General features: G+C 46.4%; 1 protein-coding gene across 3 annotated transcripts in view; it reads left to right on the forward strand.

Annotated features, from left to right (window-relative positions):
- The window catches only part of LOC101897013 (intermembrane lipid transfer protein Vps13D), a 352,800-nt gene that overhangs the window by 54,410 nt on the left and 286,280 nt on the right, over positions 1–12,110 (forward strand). The window lies entirely within an intron of this gene.

The raw sequence follows: 12,110 nt of genomic DNA on the forward strand, positions 1-12,110 counted from the left end.
ACAATCACCCCCACAAATCTGACAAATTGTTACCAGGAGACGAACAGTCTTAAATTGCGCAGCGATATATTGCTTGGGTATAATTACAATCTCATCAAAAAAGGTATTACGTAATACTATATGTTTCATATAACCGATTATACCCATCCCACGGCAGCGGGTTCTACGACACCGGATTGACCCGAAACAACAACACTCCAGTTTCGGCCAGCGGCTGCCAACCCAGTGAATACATGTTCGTGTTTGTTTATTTTTCTGTTTTGGGAGCAGCACATCCCGGAATGCTTGCTCCGGATTCTTTTGGTCCGTGCCGGGCTTGAGGAAAACCCCGGACCATGGTTCTGTACGGTTTGCCAAAACACCATCCACCATAGATCAGTCTCGGTGCGATGTAATGGATGCGGAGGATGGGTGCATTTTAGAAATTGTTCCGGTTTAACCCGGTTGCGAGACTATAGCGATAGGGACTATGTTGCTTCGTGCTGCACAAACGTAGTCCCCAGTGAGTCCACGACCTCGTCGTCAACTTCCGAGTCGTCGTCGGAGTATGGAACTCCCCCGCAGTCTCCAGAACAGCAACCTTTACCGCAGCACTTAACGCCACGTGTTGCTGTTCCAATTCCGGACAATGCATCGTTCTTGCAGTTCAATTGCAACGGACTCCGAGGTAAAATTGATGAGATAGTGGATTTTATGAATCGGAGGAATATTAAGATCGCAGCGGTGCAGGAAACCAAGCTCAATGAAAATTGTAGCTTACAACGTTGCAATGGTTACAACGTATTGAGGAAAGATCGCACCAGAAGTGGAGGTGGGGGATTAGCGTTCCTGATACACCATTCTGTTCAATACAGACCTATCTCGCTTGAGCTAGTCTCTAGTGACCCGTACATGGAGTGTATGGGGGTAGCAGTCAAGTGTGGTACTGCCGAGGTAGAGGTGCTTAATGTGTATATCCCGCCGGATTGACTGCTCCACATTTTGCACGGTAAACGAGGATGCCCCCACCCGAATAAGAGGAGAGTGTCACAGTTCGCCAGATTTAACCATCGTGTCACCCGGTCTGATAAATGACGTGATTTGGCAACCCGTCATTTCTCTTGGCTCAGACCATCTCCCGATAATCGTCTCCATCAGCAGATCGCCCGATTTCATAACCTCTGAACGCCGCACTTTCCTTAACCATGGGAAAGCCCACTGGCCCGAGTTCAGAGAGTTCACCAACCTTCGCTTCAGAGAACTGCCCAATCCTTCTGATGTTCGGGTAGCTGAAAGGATTTTCCGGGACATCATGCAGCCGCTCGCTATATACCTGCTGGTCGAATACCCGAAGTAAGACCAAATTTCCCAGCAGAGGCAGCGGGATTAGCGAATGAGCGTGATGAGCTCCGACGTACCAACCCTACTGATCCCAGAGTCAGTGAACTGACAGTGGAAGTCAACCGGTTGGTACAGGAGCATAAGCGGAAAAAGTGGCTAGACCATCTGAAGTGTTGCAACATTGGAACCGATTTGAGTAAACTGTGGGTAACGGTAAAGTCACTCTCGAACCCTGGAAAAAAGGATGATAGGACAGCAGACACATTTAACGACGTAACTGTGACTGATCCGAAGAGGTGCGCTGCCTGTTTTAACCGCCAATTTGTCGAGCACCCCGAGAGTGATAGGGCGAGGCGAAGAGTACTACGTCTTATTAGAGCTCTTCCCGCCGAGGATGTACCTCCACAGTTTACGATGGGTGATGTTGCGAATGTCATCCGAAACGCTAAGTCATCTAAAGCGTTGGGCCCGGACGGAATATCAATGGTAATGTTGAAGCAACTGGATACGCCGGGAGTTGAGTATTTAACCAAAGTCCTTAACTTGTCGTTAGCCACCCACATAGTTCCCGAAGCCTGGAAAATGGGCAGGGTGGTCCCGCTACTGAAGCCTGGCAAGGATGCCAGCAAAGGCGAATCATACAGGCCAATTTCGCTTTTGTCGCCAGTAGCAAAGACTCTCGAGGCCTTACTCCTCCCCAGTATTAGAGGAAGCTATTCAGTTGCTAACCATCAACACGGTTTCCGCCCACTACATAGCACTACAACAGCATTGCACGCCATATCCACACATATCAGTCGAGGACTCAACCAGAACAGGCCGTGCCACAGAACAGTAGTGGTGGCTCACGACCTATCAAAGGCCTTTGATACGGTCAACCATGCCACGCTGTTCGAGGACGTTGAGAACACTACCCTCCGGCCAAGTTTGAAACGTTGGATAGTGAACTATATGTGTGGACGCCAGTCGTACGTGGAATTTCGGAATAAGAATTCCAAGCCTCGTAGAGTGAAACAGGGAGTTCCCAAGGTGGGGTGATATCTCCGGAACTGTTTAACCTCTACCTTTCCGGAATTCCGCGCCCTGCAGACGGCATCGAGATCGTAACTTATGCGGATGATTGTACGATCATGGCGTCGGGTGCTGTAGTTGATGACATATGTGTCAGGGTGAATAACTATCTCGCGGAGCTTGCCGCCTTCTTCCACGCGAGGAATATGAAAATATCCGCCACTAAATCGACGGCCACACTATTTACCACATGGACTGCGGAGATGAGAACACAGCTGAATGTGCAGGTCGAGGGGCATATAATTCCGACCACCAACTACCCCAAAATCCTTGGGGTCACATTCGATAGCATGTTCAAGTCTTCCGCGCAAGCCACAGCTATTTGCGATAAAATGAAAAGTAGGAACAAGGTCCTCAAGGCGCTAGCCGGCAGCACTTGGGGTGCGGATAAGGAAACCTTGTTGACCTCTTATAAAGCTAACCACAGACCGGTTAGCTATGCGGCTCCAGTGTGGTCGGCGAATGCAAGTGCAACGCAGTGGAAATGTATTCAGACCTGCCAAATGCGGTATTTTTGGCCCAACTACGTTCAGGATGGTGCAGCCGTCTCAATTCGTATTGGGCACGAATTGATGAGGATGTGCGGAACGCCTGCCCAGCGTGTGATACAGGCCCGCACAACACGTTGCACTTGTTTAATTGTCCTGCCAAACCTACCCAACTCCGTCCAGAGGATCTATGGCTACAGCCCATAAAGGTAGCAGAATTCCTAAACCTGGACATTGAGGAAGAACCAGATTAGTCGGAAAAAACAACAGAACGTGTAAAACTGCTACAACAACAACAACCTAAATATCGGGTAGTGGGCTATCGGGGTAACTTCGAAGTCACATGCACCCGATTTGTAATGGCACAGGCATAGACTTCCGGCACTAGTATCAAGGCAGCTGTAGGCGTACGCACTTGGTGCAGATGGGTTACCACTGCCACAATTGATATGGACGGAATACATAGACCTTTGTGAAACGAAAAGACCGACCTAGGTATGATTTTTTATCAAATGGAACTGCGAAGTCCACGTCAGTATTTGTGAATGCAGTCATTCATAAATAGAACAATTAATCTGGGCGGACTGCAGCCATGGATTGACGGAAAGAGGGTTTTTCAACAAAATGCAGACTAGGGACATAATCCCTATAGGGAGTATGACCGTTTGATGAGTGGACTACTTACAAAAAGTTTAAAATTTAGAAAATTTCGGTTTGCGTTAGCCTGTCCGGCACCGGGGAAGGATTTTTATGAGTTTTCTCAAGTTTGTCTTCTCTGCAACTTCAATAGTAGTTGTGAAAGTTCGAACTTGTGCTGCTGGAATGGGACCGGTAACAAGCCAGTCAGACAAAATGGAAGGACAACCATATTATAATATATAATAATCAGACAATCTAATAATAATTTGGTATAAAGATAAGCTTCGAACAACAGATCTACAGGACGAGATTGAAAAAGAATCACATCGTTCAAGTGAAGGTCCCCCGATTCGTGTCGTCAAGTTTGAATTGACCACAAATGACATAAGATTTCTTGAAAGGGTACGAAAACCCCTACCACACTTATTTATAATGCCAGAGAAGGGTCGAATGGGTCGACAGTAGCCGAGAGCTAACAATTATCTACCGATATAACAGTATTAGAGGGAATTTTACATAATTTCCAAACTATATGGCGTAGAAGTATTTCCAAGATGAAAGGGAGGATGTAACCTTTACACGCTCCTCCCAAAGATCGGATTCCATGTTGCAGTATTGATATCAAAAAGGGCCATGTTTACAACTTTGAAGCGACTTTAATCCCGAACTAGTCTCACTATAGAGCACTAGAATATCAAATAAATCCTTCAAATGTCATAAGTTTTGATTAAAACCTACCATGCCGACGCGAAACAACGCTAAGTTAGTGTCTTCCGGAGCAAATGACAAAGGCTTTCAATGTAGCTTAGATGAGTATTATCTATGTACAAAGCAGTATAAAGATCCCTAAATTTTGTCCATGAATGGGCAAATATATTGCCAAAAGTGTCCACCAGAAAGCGGCGATTTTTCATTAGGTGTCATGTGGTTTACTCTCTTGACAATATTAAGAATATTTTGAATTGTATAATTGAATATTAGTATGTTTACTTGATCTCGAAGGTCAAAGTTCGCAATACTGACAAAATGTAGAATTTAATTATTCCGATATCTTTACCGAAAATATCAAAGAAATACATATTGCAGAACAAAATTTTGGTTACATATTTGGTCCTGGACTAATTCTAATTTAACATAATTTTTATAATTAAATATTGAAATTTTGGCCTCTTATTTTGATTTCGAAGTAAGGGAATGAGCTTCTACTTAAGCAAAGAATTCATATCCTCAAAAAATTCTGGGGTGGAATAGTCATTGTATTGACATATCCCCTCTCCTCCGTAATCATACGGATTTAGGTAGTCTTCTACTTCATTCTGTGGCACTACTTCATCATTGTTCGGGCTATTTGTAAGGATCGCTAATAATGTTCTGGATGAATTGCGGTCTGTTAAATCTGTAGAGCTATTCTTTTTTTATTTAATAAATCTGAAATATTTATTGTCTGTAAGTGGTCCAAGGACCGGTTAATATAATTTATATTTATCTTGGACCGGAATGTTTCTGCTGCTGGTCCTTTGAAAGGAACGTTATTGCTGTGGTTTAGTTTTGGGAAGCATCCTTGGTAATTGCAAATGAAAACGTCATTTGTTGTATGTATGCATCTGTTCATTTCTTCTGCTGTTAGCGATATGAACTCATCCCTATGAATGTTGGTTACCTATATAGTTGATTTCAGTGTTATGGAAATTAATCGAGCGGATAGCAACATTGGTACGGAAATTATGCTGAATAAATCATACTGCTGAAGATCCACTAATGGAAGTCGAAATTCGAATATGATATTGTTTTTTATTACCCTTCCTTTAAAAAGGTCCGTTATGATCCGGTACGGCATGAGATTCTTTGAATATCTTCATCCTTTCTGATTATGTTGACTGATAGATGTCTGATTCCTTAGTGGCTCCAACAAATTTAGCTTGTCTTCATTTACCTTCTCAATTGTCAGAGTCATTTCCTCCGCATATTCCGAGTCCAAAACACCAAATAATGAGTGTGTGAGTTTCTGCACCTTTCAGTGTTCAGTTTACTATTTCCAACTATTTCTGTTTACATTGCATTTAAGGAAACATAACGCCATGTTATATCATATTGTAATGACACAGATTGTAATGAGAAATATGTTCAGTGTACTAGATTCCAACTGTTTCTGTAAATGAATGAGATTTTCTGAAAGTATCTCAAAGCTGCTATTCTCAATAGCTACCTTACGCAACTACTGAACGATTCTCAAATTTGCGTATGTTATGAATGACACAAGTATAGCGGTAGAAACAGTAAAGCCACAAGCATTAGCTATATTAGAATGCTGCTTGACCTCTTATATTGCTTTGGCGAGAGTTCTTTACTACTACCCTCGCTCTCACTTGACGTTGAGCAGTTGATGAGAACGGTCGTGTGATTTTGCTAGCGGAAAAATTGTGTTAAACATTCGAGTGAAATTAGTGCGATATTTCTTGTTCGCTCTTAACGCGAAATTCAGATTTTCTGACTCTGTCAGTGTTATTAAGTTGTTGGTGGGGAATCCTCTGGACAATCCATTGGTGTCTCACCGCAGCGAACATTCCGTGCGCGCAAGTGATCTAGTGGGGATTTGGTGTCTCAGTGGCCATTTGTGCATCTTCTTCCTTGGAGAGTTTGGAGTGGTTGGATTCCTCTGGGCAGGTGCCATCTGTCCATTGGTTCTTTCCTTGGTGGAGTAAGCCAGGTTTGTTGGAGCCTCGGTTCCATTTACTTGCTTTGCTGGTAAGTGATTTTGTTGTGACCTTGATTTGTTTTTTGAACTACGATTGCGACATCTTGTGGGGAATAGTTTTGTTTAACTTTTGTTGGGTTGTGTCTCGGATATGCCACCGAAGACACTGAGGAAGAAGAAGTCCGGTGACGTCTCGTCTGTTGACGGTGATGGGACAGGGGTTTCTGATATGGAGGTTGAGGGTGTTTCGGCGGCGCTTATGCCTCCTCCTGCTGGGAGAAGGTTGCGCCATACGGAGAGCGAGCAGAGCTCTGATGGTGGTGAGGAGTCAAAGAGGCAGAAGCTGGGGTCCCCTTTGAAGGCAGGTGGTGCTGCTGGTGTTGGGAGTGTCATATCTGCTGGTGTTGCTGCTGCTGTTGTTGTTGGTTCTGGTCGTGAACCAGACATTGCGTTGTCTGGTAGTGAGCGGGTTGGCGAGGTGCAGAGGAGTAGTCGCTCTCGTGCAAAGAGAGCTGCTCCTAAGTCGGCTGGTGGTGTCTCTGTCATGGAGATGAAAAGTGTGACCGACTCTCTGCTGGATTTACTCTGTGAGAGCCAATGCAGTGCTGAGACTACGCGGGAAGTGATCTCTTTGGCTAGTAGATACGAAGAGATGCTTATGCGGGCCATCGTGGAAAACGAGAGGCTGAGAGGCAAGTTGGAAGGTGGTGGAGGAGGTTGGTCCTACGCTTAAAGTCAGGGTGCATGAGGTGAAGGAGACTCGTGATGGCGGAGCTGTCATACGTACTCCGTCGGTTGCAGAGCGGCAAAAGATTGCTGCAAATACAAAGTTCGCTGATGTTGGCCTTGAGGTGTTGGTGAACGACAAACTTGGCCCGAAAGTTGTTGTGCAGCGTGTCCATGCGGAGATTTCGACGGACGATTTTATGCAGGAGCTCTACGACATGAATTTTGTCGATACGTTGTCTCCTGAAAGCTTCAGGAAGAGTGTTCGCCTGGCAAGCGGGCCTTGGAGGTCTGGTGCCAACGAGTCGAAGGTGAATGTGGTACTGGAATGTACAGAGCGGGTGGCAGAAAAGTTGTGTGCGGAAGGCGCTTATATTAAGTGGTTCCGCTTCATTGTGCGGAGGCAGGACCCAGTGCCGTCTTGTTATCGGTGTCTTGGCTTTGATCACCGAGTCAGGGAGTGCCGGATGAAGTCCGACATATGTAGAAGGTGTGGTGTTTCCGGCCACGTGAGTATGGACTGTCCAAATCCTGTGCGTTGTCGTAATTGTGAGCTGAAGGGACTCCCGGCTGGACACCTTATGCTGTCCTCGGCGTGCCCGGTTTACGCTGCGTTGACGGCCAGAGCAAACGCAAGACATTGATGAGGATCCATCAGTATAACTGCCAGAGGTCTGCGAGCGTTGTACATGAGTTTGGCCAGTCGCTTCTCCGTATGGGTGCAACCTTCGCGTTAATTCAGGAGCCATATGTTAGAGATGGGTGTGTGCGGGGACTTCCGGGGGGGATGCGTGTCTTTACGGACGAGGGAGGAGACTCTGCGATAGTTGTTGTGGACAGTGACATTGACTGTACAGTTGTCTCAAGTAGCCAATGGGGGTTATGTCTGTCCGTTGAGTGGGCGGGGGGAAAGATGTTGTTGGCTAGCATCTATTGTAGATTTAGCTCTCCGTTGGAGCCCTATTTAAGGTATATGGATACGGTACTACTCCTTGCGAGTAGTTGTCCGCTTATCCTAGGTTTAGACGCGAATGCATCCTCCTCGTTGTGGTTCTCCAAGATGTCCAGGCATACTTCTGGCCATCAGAATCGCGTACGAGGAGAGATGCTAGGCGAATGGGTGTTAGCGAGGGGCGTGGAGATTTTGAATGAGCCCTCGGATCTGTATACCTTTGATGGGCCCTCGGGAGTTAGCGACATTGACGTGACGGCTGCAAATGGGGCAGCAATGACTGCTTACCAATTTTGCTGGCGTGTTGTTGATGACTGGGGTGTTAGTGACCATAATCTCATTGAGCTTGTGGTCACGCCGCGGGGACGAACGCAGGGAACTGAGCGTTTCAGGGCTTGGAAGGAACGAGACGTGAACTGGGACCTATATGCGAACCGTGTTAGGGAGGCTGCTATGCCATTAGCGGACTTCAGGGCACTGACCATAGATGACCAGGTTAGCAGGTTGAACGAGTGGATGAGCGGAGTAAATGACGAGCTCCTTGGTAGACGCCGTAAGGTTAAACCAAGTAAGGTCAAATGGTGGACCCGTGAGCTAAGTCTGATGCGGAGGAGACTCAGTCGCCTTAGGAAGAAATTCCAACGGGCTAGACGGACCAATGCGGAGGACTTGGCTCAGCGTAAAACTGAGTTCCTTGCTTTCCTTAGGACGTACAAGGACGAGCTGTCTAGGAGTAAAGAAGACAATTGGAGGAGATTTATCCAGGACAATAAAGACGATCCTTGGGGTAAAGTATACCGAGTGTGCCGGCATGGTGGGTCAAGTAGTCAGGGCGACCTACAGGCATTGCGTAGCAGCTCTACGACAATGACCTCGGGGTGGGGGGAGAGCGTAGGGCTTTTGTTGGGATCATTCTTTCCCAGTTCGGAGACTCAGACATTTCCTCCACTTGTTGATGAATTGGCTGAGCCTCCGGCAGTGGAAAGGTTAGAAGTTTCGGACAGTATCTGTCGGATTAGAAGCAGAAAGTCGCCTGGTATCGACGGTATGACTGGTCGGATGTATAAAGCCATCTGGAAGGTCATGCCTGAGTATATCGAGTCAGTGTTTAGCCGCTGCATGAGCCAAGGGTACTTCCCGCGTGCGTGGAAGATTGCTAGAGTGGTGGTGCTACTTAAGTCGCCAGATAGAGTAAGGAGTGATCCTCGCTCATATCGGGGCATTAGTCTGCTTCCAGTTCTTGGAAAAGTACTGGAGAGGATTATGGTGTCTAGGCTTAAGGAGCGCTACTCCGAAGGTACATCGCCGCATCAATTCGGTTTTACCGATGGTAGAAGTACTGTGGACGCGTGGTTGCATGTGCAGAATAGCCTGAGCGGGTCAAATGCCAAGTATGTCGTTGGCATTTTTGTCGACTTTAAGGGTGCATTTGACTTCCTTTTGTGGAATAGCGTGCTCACGAGGTTGTTAGCGATCGGTTGCCAGGAAATTGGCCTTTGGTCTAGTTACTTTCATGAGAGGAAGGCTTGTGTCATGGGATCCAGTGCTTCGGTCTGGAAGGATGTCCAACGTGGTTGCCCTCAGGGGTCCATCTGTGGCCCATTTATTTGGAACCTCATGATGGATCCTCTGTTGCGGGAGCTCTCGGCGTCCTTCAAGGTTTGTGCTTATGCGAATGACTTGCTTATCATGGTTGAAGGTGAGTCTCGCCTTGAGCTGGAGACTCGTGGTGAGCAGGCTATGCGTATAGTCCAAGCATGGAGTGATCGAGTTGGCGTTGAGGTTGCGAATGACAAGACATCGTTGATGATGCTGAAAAGCAGACTTGCTCATAGTCGACCTCCGTGTATACGAGCTGGTGAACGTGGCATAAGGTACGCAAGTACAATAAAGTATCTAGGCATTCATATGAAGGATAGGCTTAATTTTCTGGTTCACTTTGATCACCTGAAGGAGAAGCTAACTAGAGTGGTGGGAATGGTCAGGCGTGTTTTGCGGACTGATTGGGGCTTGAGCAGGCGTTCCGTGCGTATCATATATGAAGGCCTGTTTGTTGCCTGTGCAACTTATGGGGCTCCTGTGTGGTACAAAACCGGTGCGTCTGTGTTGGGTCGGAAAAAGCTCCTGTCGTGTCAGCGGGTCGTCATGTTAGCGTGTTTGCCTGTGTGTAGGACTGTGTCCACTGATGCACTGCAGGTGCTGCTTGGCGCCGTGCCGCTTGACCTGGAAGTGAGAAGTAGGGCTATTCTGTATAAGCTGAAACGTGGTTTGCAGCTGGCTGAGGATGAGAACTGGCTCAGCCCTTCTGATCTGGCAGATGGGGATATTAGGCGGTACAAGGCGCTCCTTCGGGAGTGCGTTGTGGACAAGGTGGACGGACAGTGACAAGGGAAGGGTGACGTACGAATTTATTCGTGACGCAACGTTCGTACTGGACCGGCCAGACTTTCGCTTCGGCTTAAGTACTGGTTTCTTACTGACGGGGCATGGCTCTCTCAATGCATTTTTGCATAAGAGAGGCCTTGCCCAGACGGATTTATGTGGGTGCGGGATGACCGAGGACTGGGTGCATATACTGACGGAATGCCGTTACTATAATGACATTAGATGTTTAGCAAATATGGGTATTACGTATGGAGGGGCGGGGTGGGATTTCAGTAGGGTCCTTGAAGACGATCGGACCTTTAGATGTTTAAGTAATTTTGCGCGTGAAGTATTTAGTAGAAGGACAAGACTTAGTGGAGGGGGTCCCCGCACATAGTGGTGGTGGGCCGTGGGCTGTTGGGCCGTTGGGCTGTTGGGCCGGTTTGGTCCTTGGACCTTTGGATGATTGCTGGGGTTTCCTCTGTGGATGTTGTGTAGGCTATCCGTGAGGGTAGTCCTGTTTATTGTTTGTGTTGTGTAGTCCGTTGCTGCGGTCCCAGTGGACCCATTGTGCAGTCCGTGAGGACAGCATGTTAATTGTTGTGTTTTGAGTCCGTGTTCTCTGCTGATTTTTTGTTGGTGGGTGACCAGTCCCGGACTGTTTGGAGTTCAACTGGTAGTACCGTTGCTACGAAGCCTGACCGGAGGCTATATTCTGGTACCGCGGGTGCCAGGTGCCCCTAGGTCTTCGGATCTAGCCTGGCAGTTGGTGTTGGCCCCCTTGTGGGAGCATCGCGGTGGCTGTGGTTAGACCCAAATCGCGGGGAGAGTGTGTTGCTCGAATGTGGAGTTGCATTATCAACCGGGTGCCTGACCCATAGAAAGGCAGGAGTTTTAGATAGGCTCCGCTCCTAACCAAGGAGGCGACCGCGTCCAAATAACGCGCAAGCGAATTGGTACTCACTTTTGTGGGGGCGTTGGTAGACGCATTGTATTCACCCGGTGCTAAGACCACTGTGAGATAGACCGTAAGGTAGGTGCTCACATAAAGCAACACTCAGGTACCCTCGCTCTCTCGATGGGTGGTAGAGATTGCATGATTTGATTGTATATCTTCGGTTGCGGCCGGCTGCACCTAACACAATTTTACACGATGTTGCGTGCCATATCTATCTATCTTCTGGAGGAACTCCATGCAGCAATTAAATTATTTCTCTCAAAGCTTTCCCAAGTATCCTCTATATTTTAGTCTTTCACCACTGTTATGTTTGTGACTACTAGATAGGCTTAGTGAAACGCACGCTTTAAAGGTTGTAACGAAACTGAAGTTTATTGAAAAAGTTCTTAAGTATAATATTTACAGAGTTGTGTTTTAGGGTAGTGAATAAGAGTTCTAAAGATAAGGTAATGTTAGACGTAGCAATGAATGAATTAGGATTAATATTTTATTAAGATATACCACACTACTCCTCTCTTTATTTTAAATGCAATAATGAAATTAATTTTAAGATTGTTATTAAAAATCAATTCATGAAAGTTATGTGTAATGTAGAATATAAAATACATAACATTGTTTTAAAAATGAATATGCCAATTTATATAAGCATTTACTGTTTACGAAAATCTTCTGCCTGATATCTTGAAACTTCTCTACGATTTCGTGCAGACCTGCGTATTAAGCATTCTTGATGAGTTTCCTCCGGATTTGATGTAGCTGCGAATGATGTTGTCTTATCAGGTGTTTGTTGTGTCTAAGCCGGTAATGATGATTGTCTTGATTGAGAATTTTCGTCGTTTACGATGTTGTAGTCAGGATTGATAGTAGGAATACTGCGATGTTTCATTTGATTTATAT

The sequence above is a fragment of the Musca domestica genome, unplaced genomic scaffold, assembly GCF_030504385.1.
Source record: "Musca domestica strain aabys unplaced genomic scaffold, Musca_domestica.polishedcontigs.V.1.1 9, whole genome shotgun sequence".
NCBI lineage: Eukaryota > Metazoa > Arthropoda > Insecta > Diptera > Muscidae > Musca > Musca domestica.